Raw genomic sequence first — 11,292 nt, 5'->3', positions numbered from 1 at the left:
TCCCTACAGCTCACACCTTGATGCCAACACAGTTACAAGCATATCCATCTCACCCAGCTAAAAGCTGTATGAATTTTATACAGATCATGCTTAAAATGTTGAGCTTCCTAAAAAGTACTAATAAAGTTGTATGCATAATACCGTGATCTCCCAAAAGAGCTGGACTATGTGTAATATGTCACACGTATCTGTCATATTCCTGAAGTAATTTTGTTTTGCTAAGAATAATTTACTGAAGTCTCTAGCAATATTTCAGAGTTACTCAGAAGGCTGAGCTGGCACCAGCTTTTTCCTCACTTAGTTTCATCTCTTGGAAAAGCTAAGTTAGCAAATGATTCCCAGTATGACAAGAATATTTTCTAAGAATATTTCAATTCTTTTTATTTATACTTGTCCCGGAGGATGCAAGGACTTTGATCCTTTGATTCAAATGATGGGAACCAGCTAAAGCAACTGACATAACTGTCATGAAATGAACTAAAAAAAACCAAAAAATGAAAATTTATTTCAGAGCCTTGAGATGAGAAGAGCATCTGAAATATGCTCCAAATAATGGTTAGGGTGAAAAAAAAGTAGGCAGTGACCTTTGCCTGTTTTTATACCATACTCTTGCATTCTCTCATGGACCTACCACAGTGAAATCCACATGCAGTGCTTAGAAATATCACTGCCTTCTCTAACTGGCATTTTTTTGTATTCCCCTCCCTCAGCTGTCTATAGGACAGAACAAACCACCGTGCTGCCCAAGAGTGGAACGGAAGAGAGCAGAATCTAGAAGTGAAGGTGCCATTACTGGCTCTTTCAGGTCCCCCATAATTCCCATTTTATAACATAGATAAAATCTTATTTGTTTGATAACCAAAATGATTTGACAGCTGCCTGAAGAAGCTTGTATTATAACCGGGTATCTATGCCAGCACAGGCTAAATTAGCCTAGGAAGAGTCATCCCTGAAAAAGCAGTAATCATTCTTCCTGCAGAACCAGTTATGTTTGCCTAAAATAGAACATTATATATTAGTTACATGTTACATATGGTACCATATTCTGTACAAATTCTTCATTAAATATATAAAGCTTGATTGTCCATATGGCATAGTATACACATTATTACCCTAAATTGAGCATAAACAATTGCTACTTTCTGGTTTTATTGCAGACAGGTCAGAAGAATGCAGCGCGTAATTTAAAAATAAACTTCTGGTACTTCCAACCAAAGCATATATTTACTGGGCTGAACCATTACCAGTCAGATCATCAAGAGCACAAACTCCAAAAGAAAAGATCTCAGGAACCAAGGTTTTACACTGAGAAATTAGGGAAGATGTAAATATTTTTAATATTAAGTAACTCCCAATTACATGTACTTAACACTTTCAAATTAAAATCTATGATATTCCATAAATTGGCCACAGATTTGGTGAAAAATTACATTTCATAATATTATTTAATTTTCAAAAACAACTAATTTGCATACACAGATGGTAGAATACCGTTTCGGCATCAGCACTGTGCTAGCCACCTATGCACAGCTGACTCTTAGCAAAAACTTGCACATAAAAATAGATTAAAAGCTTTAGAACCTCAGTATCATTTTCTCATCATTGGAGGAAAGGCTTATAAAAGATGAACACTTTCTTTGGCTCTTCTTTTACTGTGTGACAGAACATTTGAACATTTTCGGCTGTGTGTGCATGTGCGTACTAACTTGATGCCTCTTGCTTAAAAATGAAACACAGTTGATCTGGGTGTCCCCATCCCCTGCCTGCTCCCTGCCCTACTTTGTCCCTTTCTCATACAAAACTTTTATTCTGTTCCTCAACAAACTGAGAAAGTCTCAGAGGTCAATGAAGAATTTACAGTTTAATTAAAGCCTAAACCTCTGCATTAGCATTGTTTGTGCTTTAGTATTATCTCTGACAAAGCATCACTTCTCCTTAATTCCTTTTCCCCTTGAGGCTTGACTAAAGAGATCTTATCTACCAATTCCGAATTTACTGTAGCCTTCTTTCACAAAATCCATTGTTTTTCCTCAAGCATTCTTCCCTCCTTTTGTCACTAGGGACCATAAACTCTCACTTAAGTTACATTTACCCAAACTTTCCTCAACTCTCATGTTTTCAGTAGCTTCCCCGTTTTGAATCACATACAGACTCTCTCCCCTATAGATGGCTTTATGTAGCAAAAAGTTGTCAACAGTAAATACACTAAAAAAAATGACCGGAAAACATTCTTGTTTTCTCAACAGCTGTCTAATTCGTATCCACCATTACCACTGTGATCTGGGTTCGGGACGATTTGCTAGCTATCATGAAAATTTCATCCACCTGGTTTATAGATATAATAGATTTACACAACATTTTTCCTTCCATTACTGTTCATAGCCTTAAGAGTTGTAGCTTATTCTGTACGCATGTTGACACACCAAATGATGCTGTCCTCCTCTTCCCCACCCCACGTTCGATGATAGCAGAAAGTCTTTTTAGACTGACAAAATGCCTCTATAAAAGTGGACAAGCTGCAAACACAACATATATTTAAATGAATGGTGTAAGATTTAAATGACTTAATTACAAAGAAGATTAATGCCATTCTATGTCATTGGACCAGGCCTATAAATTAGGGCAAATAACTCTGCTCATCTGTAGTGCACAGGGTCCAGACCTGATAATATCATTACTGTCAATACCTATCATTACTGTCAATACCTATTTTACAATATTCAGTAATGCAGTAAAAAAAAAAAACCAAAACCAAACAGGATTTCCTCAAAACCAAGAAGTTAATATTTTCCAGTCACCTCACTGACTTTTTTTTTTCCCCTTTTAAAATCGTGATAGAACCGAGCTACATGTTAGCTATCATATGACCTAAGGATGGTTTCTTCCACTTCGTTGCAAAGTAATAGAAGATGAAGTGGAAATATCAGAAAAATAAAAGCATAGCAATACATGCTTCATAGGAAGTTTTTATGTGTGCACATAGTAACTATTTACTTAAAATCAGAGTATTTTTGTATTACTGAAGTGATGTGCAAATAATAAATACTGGTTTGGCATTTACAAAAACAAAGCCTCAAAACGAATTAAGTCATCTCCTGTCAGAGTGGTTGTTCCAGGATTAAATGATTTTTCTTAGCTTTCCTTGTGGAAATCCATGAATACAGAAGGCACTATAACTCCCAAAAGTCACTAGTGGCAAGTGAGAAGCACAGATTATAAAGCTTTTTGGTAAAACTTAACAATATTCCATCTCCAGAAGGCAGATAACTATGCTTACAGTGTTGTGTACTAAGACATTTTTGAGACATTTCAGATAATTTAATTTAGACGCTAACTTGAAGGCTGCAACACTTAAAGTGGTACCTCACCCAGGCTAATAAATCATACCATGTGAAGTCAGAAGAGTGAAGCAGCTCCAAAGTGAAGAGTTTAAGAAGAGGTCTGATTCTCTATCATCTCTAAGGTGCCTCAGTGTTCCTGATCAGGAAACCACCTTGATCCAGCCAAAGAAAGTATTGGCAAAGGACTCTCTTTTGCAGATAGGCATCAGCTGGAAGGAAGCAAGAGATAGTGGCTGTTGCATCTCAGAGTCCTTGAGGCAGTGGCTCAAAGCCTTCCTCTACCTGAGGCAGTTTGAGTCCACTGCCCCTTCTTTAAGGAGAATGCCCTAACTAAAACAACATTTGCTGCTGCTAATCCCAAGCTTCCTCTAAAAACCCTCAATGTTCAAGAATCTGTGAGACACAGAGAAAGAACAAAGGAAAGAAAATTTGCAGTCTTCAGAGAAGGCAGGGAGATGTGCGATGTCATGCTATCACATGATAAGTTTTTCTATTTCTCTTCGCTATAGAAGTTATTGCTTGCAAAGTAAACCACTCAATATTAGGAAACAAAATATTTTAATTAGCTTATTCAGCATCAATTCAGATTGTTACACATACCCTTGATGCAATCTAAATGCATTTTTCTACTGAATTTTTTTTTTTTTTTTTAGAAAGGAAGAATTAAAGATGGAGGGAAAAGAAAAGATTGGTTCTGAGATAGATTCAAGTGCTTAAGAGCAGAATAGTGAGAAGGCACTACTTTGGGCAAAGGTACATATTTCAGCCATTTTTCACTCAGATTAGCACCACAATGCTTGCTAATGCTGAAGCTACATACTCCCTTTCACCTGCACAAGATCAGCTCCTCTAGCCAGACCACATCTGTGATGCACCACTTAAAATTCTTTAGTGGGATAAAACGCCTCCTATGTAGCAATCTTCTGTCAGGGCAATTTAGTTGGCTTAAAATCTTGCACCTACAGGCAATGTAAGATATTCCGTATTTAGCAAAAATGCCCCTGGAGTACTTTAATTAGAATCCTCCGTATGCAAGTCCTCTGCAATAGCAAGTCCCAGAACCTGCCTGTAGCCATCAAAATGGACAATGCAGAAACCACAGCTTCTTACTCAGGGAAGCACCACTTACGAAATCGGCTTTAAAACCCTAAAAAGGGAAACAGAACCCTGTGTTCCAAAATAGGAGCAAACAATGCACTTATAGAATCATATAATTGGTTAGGTTGGAAAAGAGCTTTAAGATCATCAAGTCCAACTGTTAACCTAACACTGCCAAGTCCACTACTAAACCATGTCCCTAAGCACCTTGTCTACCCATCTTTTAAATCATAGAATCGTCTAGGTCGGAAAGACCTTTAAGATCATCAAGTCCAACTGTTAACCTAACCCTGCCATCCCACCACTAAACCATGTCCCTAAGCACCTCATCTATCCTTCTTTTAAATACCTCCAGGGATGGGGACTCAACCACTTCCATAGAATCATAGAATTGTTTAGGTTGGAAAAGACCTTTAAGAAAGGTCTTTTCTTCTTGCATGATACAAGGCCACAGGACTATATTCAACAAGGATACTAGAAAGCATAAGGAGTAAGTAATAGTAGCAGCCTTATGAATAACGTAACAGATCTAGTTTCCAGCTTTTTCAGCTGTGAAGTGGGCCATAAACATTTGCTTGCTTATCTTCAGAATACATCATCTGTTCTGGATTAGATGATACTAAAGGTATTCCTGACAATAAGTTAATAGCACACTGTAGGAAAACTCATCGTGGGCCAGCGTTACAAGGAGCAGAGCTCTCCTTTTGTGGCTGTGGTGTGGCTGCTTTCCTTTCCACATCTCCTGCTCCTCAGATTACCAGGCAGGAGAACAAGCCTGATGTACCCTGAAGCAGCCAGGGCACTCCTTGACAGTGTGCGCTCTGCAGCCGGCGCCTCAGACATCTCTGAATCTGAAGAGACACACCAACATCTTCACCGGGAAGATTTTCATCTACCTCTTTAGGATCTCTTAAGGAAATTACTTACAGATACATAGCTTTCAGTAACACGCTTCACATGTAGATGCAACCACTAAGTTCGTTACTGACAGATATTGCTGACTCTATTTTTCAAGCCTAAAGCCAAAGCTGGGTGGGGCTAAGCCAGCTCTTCAACAGCAACCTGCCCAAAACTGAAAACAGATCCCATGTCTGATATTAAAATTGAGAATGACTGGGTACCATTTACAACAAAACCAGCTTCATAATTATTTTCATTGCGTGTGCTACAAAAATCACATGTGCTCTAAAACATCCATAAACTTAGAAAAATTAAGCTAAGGGGTATTTATGAACATTTTCACATGACTTTTGTAATATTAGCCAGACACCATATCTTTTTGAATTTCTGGGAAAATATATCTTTGCTCAGTGAGCAAGCTTAGCTACAGAATAAATTCAACCCATCTATAAATCAAATATTCACACTTTTCTTTTCTTAGTATCTTTTTTTTTTTTAAATATTAGAAGTTAAAATGTATTATTTCAGGCTTTTCCATTCATAAACTCCAATCTAACTGGAACATTTCAGTTTCTGGCATGTGTATGTATAACAGCAACCAAAGTACAGAAATATGGTGAGATGTTCAGATTCCACAGTAATGATGACCTCAATACAGAGGTCTCAAATAGAAAAACAAACTTGTATTTTAAACAAACCTTACCTACTCAGCTGAGTACTAACAGGCGCTCAATACCTATGCAATTTTATGGGAAGTGCATACAAAAAAGTTTGAGCTTGATCAAATGATCACTTGCTCTCTGAATGAACTCAGCACAAATACTGCAGACAGGGAACAGTTTAAGTTCTCTTTACTGATACAAAATACTTTATATTTTAAAAATGATAGCTTCAAGGCCTAAAGTTACTACACATTCTATTGAGCAGGGTGGGGTTTTTTGTTAATTTTTTAAAATGGGAATAAAATCTTAGTATGAGTTTTCAGCAGCTTCGTACTAACCCATTTCAGCCATCATATTCAAGGCTTTCCTTACTTTTCTGTGAATTCCACCCTATTGCAAAATGACCCTGCTCGTCACAGTACTAGGCTCCATTGCTAGAAGTGACTCATTTTCCATAGCAATCTTAACATACTTTTTGCCTCACTTTAAATGCACATAAACTACCAAAATCCTTATTCCCTTCCTCTCCCCTGATTTGGAATAATTATCAGTTTAAACAAACACAGATGATATATTGGATCACAGTCAGCAAGATACGCTGTTCAGTATCCTCTGACCGAGAGCAAGAACACACAAAAAATTCTGCAAAGCCGACTCTAAAATAGCCTAGCCACAACAAAAGGTTCCTCTGACCTCAAAAATTTAGAGGCTGATGTAGGAAGCACAGGATGGATTTTTCCTTCCTGCCTACATATCCCGCCAGCCACTGGTGCTGATTTCAGGTGAACTCCTCGCACACAGAAACATACAGTCAATGCATCCTTCAGAACAAGTCTTTTTCCTCAAAATGATTCTGTATCTGGAATAAACACGGTTCCAAACACAAGATGTGGTTTGGAGAATAAGAACTTCAGTTCCTGGATATAATCCAACAGCCCAATATGAATATAAATAAACAATCAGGTAGGTCTGGTTAACTGGCAGCAACAAGATAATATCTCTCATTTTAAGCATTGGTAGTAACGAGTTCAATTTGCAAAACTGAAGGTCACAGTTTTCCTAAATATATCTTCTCAGCTCTGGATAAGCTAGATATCTACACAGATGTCCCAGAGAGCTTTTAACTATGGCAAGTTCCTGGCCTCAAAGACAACTAATGGTGAATAAAACCCACAACTTTGTGTTTTGTTTAAAAATCTCTTTTACAAGGAATGTTTATTTTTAATACGTTTACTGAATGCTCCTTACAGATAACAGAACAAGAGTGTTTACCCTATCTAATTCATTATTTTTATTTTTTTAATTATTCTCCAAAATAAGCAGTTTCTCTCCACTCTGAAGTGTTTTGTCAATTCATATTAAGCGTCTCAATTTCACTCTTACAGTGCCTTGATGTCATCTTACCAGAGCCCCTCATAAGAACTACTGCTTCTTAGTCCAAAATGCTATGATAGAACTAGACCTGTGTCAACCTCAGTAAACTCTGTTCTTGCAGAGTACTTGACTATAAAAGCCTAACTCCTGGCCAGATATCTCCATTACGACACTGTCATGAAGCCCATATTCGCTGATTGAGCTTTAATTACTGCTGTATTTCTTTCTGTGGTTTTGACACAGGCCAGTTGGCTGATCTCCACATGTTCTTCTCGTGACACAAACATCTCCTGCTTGAGTTTAGATATTTGTGACTTAAAGGAGAGGAAAAAAGTTTTTTTGTCACAGTTCCTAAAATGATTAGATTTCCTGGATTATATTCCAGCACAGTCCCAGCTTTCTCTAGCCCCAAAATGAAAGCAGATGAATATGCAACATTATAATCTACATTAAGTATCATTAAGTACAGAGATCAAATCAAATACTTGGCATCACCCCTATTCATAATTTTCTTCTCCGTGCAATTTTTCCTCTCTTGTTATTTCCTATCATCATCTACCTCAAGTCCATCCTCAGGTTAGGTATCCACATTTCTGAAACATAACAAAAAATGTGGATTAAGCTAATCACCACAAGCAAAAGTTTATAACACTCTGGAGCAGCTTATGGGAACTTGGGTTATACTTAATCTCACAGCAGCCAGCAAGCATGCAAACAAACTAGAAAAGTTTTTTTTCTATTCCATTGAAAAAGTTTTGAGAGACGTGAATTTGTCCTCAAGCACAAGTAAGTCCAGGTTGCCCAAGCAGAGTATTGTTAACAATTCTCCATGCAGCCCCAAACAGTTAAGTGCCAGTAATGCCATCTAAGACAACCAGGGGAATTTCTCCTTCTGTAAAAGAGTTCATGCAGCTCAATGGAAAAACCAGCAGAGAATGGAAATGAAAGTTTTACTTACTTAAACTTTGTTGGTTTTTTTTTTTTTTTTATTCTTGTATATTTAATAGAAGCTTTTTAATGAGGTTGTTGCAATAAGTCCCAAACTAATTTATGACACAACCCTAAAATACTTTTCTTAAACATCTAACATTTTTGTAGTTAAAAGGTTTTAGAAGACCTTACAATGACTGAGCCTGAGATGCTTCCCAAACATCTAGCTTCAGGCAGGAAAAAAAAAAAAAAAAAAAAAAAAAGGTTTTATTAGATGAAACTCCCAGGACATCATCTTATAGCCCTTCTTCCTTAGCATAGTGCCTTAGTCTCAGCCCTGAACCAGTAATAAACCCACGCTAGGTTATAAAAGACTGGGCTTAGCAATTGAAGCTTATAAAACAATTTTCTGCAACACGTTTAAGTTTGGCTATGCACATGTGAACAAAGTGGCAAGTTCAATGCAAATCATGCCGCTGTTCCATGTAAGAAGCAATCCCACAATACATTTAGATGCACAAGGAACAGGCAAGGTGTACATTAAAAGATAAGCACTTGAATGCATGACAAATTGAGCCCAACTCATCCATGATAAGTTTTCCACTGTTGAGGGAGGGCTAAATCACTTTTAGGAGTTGTGTAGCTTTTTTTAAACAGCAGGCATCTTGACTTACAATAAGTTAACCCTTTCATGCACCAGGCCCTTAATTAGATTTGAGGTTTCCCTTCTCTCTAAACCGTGCATAACTCTGACCTTCAGAAATTAAGACCATCTCTGTATATAGCCAGGGAGCTAAATATGGTTCTTGGGGAGGGGGGGAAGAAGAAGAAACATCTGATAAAGATTTTTCTCTGTAAAGATTGATATAAAGCAAATCAGTTTGCTGTAAAAGACCTCTTGTGGCTAATAGTTTGTGAGAACTTTTATAAAGTCATTGTTTTCAAAATACTGTTATGCCAAACAATTAAATAGCAAATTATATATAATCATATTATATATTCCCTATACATATGCACATTCATATACTTTTAAAGGTTTTTAATGGCATTCTTGAACTTTCAACCTCTACCTTAATTCATTTTCAAGTTACTATAATTCACATCGTGCCTGCAAATATTCTTCAATTCTAGTGGCCGTCCATCTTTTATAATGAACTTTTCAGCTAATCAAATGATGAACTATTCCTAGTGAGGCAAAGCAAAGAAGGATTACTGTTGCTGCAAAATCATTGTCAACACAGAAAGGACCAGCACTTTTACTTGTTTTCATCAAGCCGTAATACTAATTGTTAGTTTATCTGCCCAGTTTAATAAATCAAATTCAAAAGTGGACATTTGGACATAATTAGTTTAAATCATTTGCCTGAAAAGTGTTAAGCGATATATCCAGATCAAAGGCTTAATGGTTGCTAGTTCATGTTTTGTACATTCCCCCATTTAACCGGAGAAAAATAAACGGGTTTTGCCTTTTTTTAAATGCTACTTCCAGCAATGTTATGATATTTAACACAGTAATCAACTTCACAAGCAAACTATACATGAAAATGGAGATGAGCTGTTCAATTAAGCCCAAAGTATGGAGAGTTTTGTTCCATGTCTAACAAATTCTTCAACCTCTGCTAAGTTGATCAGTAAAAACTCGGCTAATTGAATCCATCGATGTGAAAAACCACAGGCTCAAGTCTGTGCTGCATACATCAAGCTGAAGGATTTCTGCTTCAGCCATGGCGGTAATAGTCAGTGGGGTCAGGTCACAGAGGGTTAAAGTGAGTCAGGATATAGCCAAAGGAATACATCAAACACCGATTTTAAAAGGGCAATTAATCTTAGACAGAAATGCTTCCTGGGGAATGAGATCTCAATCTTAAGAGCACACTACATGATGTAGCAGTAAAAATGTACATATACAAGCTTAGAGAGCTTTCATCCTGTGATCACAAACAGAAGGGGAGTGCTGTTTATCAGAGAAATACAAACCCTTGCTAAAATACTTACATTAGCTTCTTCCGGGCCCCTACTCATTGAAAAATAAATTCTTTAATGAGCAGGCAATAGAGTTTGCACACATGAAATATCTTTTTCTGTACATGTACTGTAAGTTTTTTGAACAGCTAGTAGATTTAAATAAAAAACCAACCAAAAAAAAACCAAAAAAACAAGGGGAAAAAAAAAAAAAAACAAACCCCCCCCCCCCCCCAAACAGCTACCTGCTCAGAGTTAAGCTTGGAAGTGAATTTTTATCAAAAGTTCATTTTATTTTTTTCATTCCAAAATATCAAAGAGAATTAGCTTCAAAGCTGATAGATTATCATATAATCTTTATTTTAAAAGAGTTTGGCTAATAACTTAAAAGTATTTTTCCACTTCACAGCAGAAAAGTAGATCCATAAAACTTGTAACACATACATACAGCATTTGGAAACAGAATTTGCTCAGTATCATTAATTAGTTAGCAATATTACTGGGAATCATTAGCTATGTGCACAAAATACTGCAGGTACGTAGCTCTGAAAGAAGTTACAGCTAATTTTGCTGCATTAGTTTGCAATCTTAAAGAGAGCTGGCTTTGCAACCACCCTTCCATCTGAGGATACTGATCCCCAACATCACAAGTGGCAGAACTGCATCTATTTGTGTATCTGGTCCACACATCTGGCTGCTTTGCTTAAATTTCCAGTGAGTAAGAGTTTGCATCAAGATACTGGACTTGGTTAAGTTTCCCAAAGTGCAGACACCTGCTGCATTTTGCCACTGTAAGCGCAGTGATGATACCATCAGGAAAAAGGGCAAGGAGCACAAGAGGCATTCAAGTCTTCAATAACTATAGCACCTCTGTGCACATGCCAAGCTGCTGCATAAGACTGGCTTTGACATAAGGAAAAGTTTTGCCTCTCTTTTCTTAGAAGTATTCTCCAAATTGCTACAGGTGCCAAATAAGACAGTAAAGTACAATTTGTCCACTGAAGTTATCAAGATCTCCAATTAAA

The 11,292-nt window shown here is 37.1% G+C and overlaps 1 protein-coding gene across 2 annotated transcripts in view; it reads right to left on the bottom strand.

Annotated features, from left to right (window-relative positions):
- ATG5 (autophagy related 5) overlaps positions 1-11,292 on the bottom strand; it is an 82,293-nt gene that overhangs the window by 559 nt on the left and 70,442 nt on the right. The window contains exon 7 of one of the 2 annotated variants that reach the window (XR_004841205.1): positions 3,388-3,550. The exons of the other annotated variant lie outside the window; for it this stretch is intronic. The gene's annotated coding sequence lies outside the window, so the exon portion shown is untranslated. The remainder of the gene's footprint in view (positions 1-3,387; positions 3,551-11,292) is intronic. 2 annotated transcript variants of the gene reach the window in all.

Source organism: Egretta garzetta, unplaced genomic scaffold (assembly GCF_000687185.1).
Source record: "Egretta garzetta isolate BGI_Z169 unplaced genomic scaffold, ASM68718v1 scaffold10, whole genome shotgun sequence".
Taxonomy (NCBI): domain Eukaryota; kingdom Metazoa; phylum Chordata; class Aves; order Pelecaniformes; family Ardeidae; genus Egretta; species Egretta garzetta.
The sequence above is the reverse complement of the archived record's forward strand: the minus strand, read 5'-3'. Positions and strand labels throughout refer to the sequence as shown.